This window comes from Gavialis gangeticus, unplaced genomic scaffold (genome assembly GCF_001723915.1).
Source record: "Gavialis gangeticus isolate Ggan-Ray unplaced genomic scaffold, GavGan_comp1, whole genome shotgun sequence".
Classification (NCBI taxonomy): domain Eukaryota; kingdom Metazoa; phylum Chordata; order Crocodylia; family Gavialidae; genus Gavialis; species Gavialis gangeticus.
Window position 1 is genome coordinate 44361440 of NW_017728998.1, and position 2641 is coordinate 44364080.

The following is a 2641-nucleotide window of genomic DNA, read 5'->3' on the forward strand; positions in this document are numbered from 1 at the left end:
TTTTTTTTTTTTTTTTTTTTTGATGGAAGAAATGCATAAAATTATTCTAAATGCCCCAATGATTTAGGTTAGGTGCTGTAGTGATAAACATATAATGAATGCTCTTTACTTAAAAGCTGTATACTGTACTTGGGCAACAGGCACAAATGTCAGCAGGGGCTATTAAGCAAACACTTCAGTGCAGTGAAAATTACCAGAGTGCTATTTGTTAATCTCCCTCTGCTACAGATATGGAATTGTGCAAAAGCGCTCACAGAATAAAATCAGTAGATAAACATCCAGCTAGCTGCACGGTCAGTGTATTTTAAGCATTTACCCCTATCTGTTTTTACTCTTTCTTTCCTTTTTCCCTAAGAGTGGAATTATGCAGTTAAGGGAAGCGTAACCCTTCTTTCTGGTTTTGTAATTAAAGGAACGTATCTGCTGCACAGAGCCCACCAGTGCCTCATTACTTTCCAGAATTTAGAAAAGAAAATCCTCCCCCTGAATGCTGGGGGTCAGGAAATTCAGAAGTTAAGGTTTTTCTCAAGAGTGTAAACTTGACTGTGGAGCACTTCTGTCCACTTACACTTTCTGGCATCTTATGAATATAACTTACAGATGTCTCGACTCTTTCATATTTATGGGGCACATCTACATTACATTTCTTCTGACGCTAGGCCTGCCACCAACAAAATAAGCCTCACCCACTCACTCCTACTTGAGAGCGCTCAAGATAAGCAGTTCAACTGTGGAGGTGGCTCAGAGTTGCCTGAATGTCTTCCTTTCCCCACTGCACCCCACCCTCCTCAGCCCAGTGCCATTTGCAGACGCTTCCAGGACTGACAGAAAGTGTGATGCCTCAACCCCTGTCTGCTTTTGGAATGCTCCAAAGCTGTTCACACAATTTAATTGCTGCTCTTGGGTGCTCCTGAGTAAGAATAAATAAACCAGAGCTTATATTATCAGCAGGGGAACCTGTGTACATATGTGCTTAATGTTCCCCTTTATGGCATTACTGTTGAGTATACTTATACTGGAGTTGTAATATGAAGTATTTAGCACTTCTGTACTGCAGGTATAATTGCAACTGTCTAAGATGGTCCAGTTTTGGTACAAATAACATACCTTCTTTACTTATAAGAAGGTACAGTCGTCAAGGGAATAATGACTGTGTTGGTAAGAGACACTGAAGAAAGGTATGTATGATTATCAGTCACCTTCCTGAATAATTGAATTTGGCACTACTGCCAACAACTAATTGATCTACCTATGTTTTTGTGTGATTGTGGCAGAGTTGGGTAGCAATGATTTAGGCCATCATGATGAGGCATGATCCTGCTTGTTGTGTAGAAATACTGAAACCAGAGACTTTGCCATCTCAGTGACATGGGTAAGATCCTTTTTACACTGCAGTGTTTTAAACCATGTTGGGGCCAGCAGGTTCTCCTGCCAGGGCCTAAGTCTAACTCTTCTGAGTTCATACCTTTTGCTGTGTGTTGGATTCTGCTGTTCAGATTATATGCTGGTGTGAGCTTATCTCTACCAGGTCTCATACTGATTTTTGATTGCTGCCATGGCTATAGATACAAACCTTTTCATAAGGTTACATGCATCTGGGTTTTCCCCAACATGTCCTCCTTTTCGGGTCCTCTGATCTCTGTCCGGGTGAGTTTTTGAAATCTGAACAAATGTTCAGGATTTTGCTCTGCTCTGCTGGCAGGAGTGGGCAGTGGGGAGCTGCGCAGCTGGGCTAGTGGTCATGGGGGCAGGGCACTTATGAGACTGCCGGGAGGAGAGGGGGCATAGCCAGGTCACCTTGCACAGTGCACTAACCCAGCCTGGTGGGTGCTACAGGCATTCCCTCCTCCCTCCTCCCTCCAGCCTCTGCCCAGGCTGGACTCACTGTGCTGCCACCTGCATGAGCCGCAGCTGCGGCACTCTGGCCCAATTGGGACTGGGGCAGCTGGGGGCCCCCTCTGACAGAGCATGAGGGCTGTGGGTCAGGAGTGAGGGGTACCAGAGGGGTGTGGGTGCGGAGTAAGGAGCCCCTAGGGGGTGGAGGCCTGTGGGCCAAAAGTATAGGGCACTGGCAGCATCAGGGTGCTGCGGGTCAGGAGTGAGGGGCACCAGCTTTGCTTGTGGGGGTGGGGGACTGTGGGTAGGGAGTGAGGGGCTTTGGCAGTGCCAGGGGGCTATAGGTTGGGAGTGAAGTGTCCCTCTGACGTGTAGGTAACCCTACTTTTTATACATGATCTTCTGTGAGAGCAATGATGTAATCCCTGTTTAGAGGCAAGTTTGCATCCTTCAACGTTAGGGATAAGTCTTCAGACTAACTCCTAAACAGGCAGAATGCCAGTGATACAAGGTGGGTAACTGTCCCTCTAATACCTGCACTGTGCTGCCAAATCTGCTTTCTGTAATGGAAAAGTTATCTTCCAAATAAGTGTTTGGAAAATACCTTGGGAATAGAGCTGTGTGAAGCTTCGGGTGGTGACTCTATTCAGAGGAGATTCAGCCCAATCTTCTGAAAAGGTTCCGAGAGCTTTGATTCGGGCAGTCCCCAGTGGTGGCAGCAGGGGACTGCAGCCAACTCCCATCTGGTAAGGGCTGGGGGAGGGGACCATGGCGGGGCCCTGCGAGCCCCCCCCCCGCTCCCCCA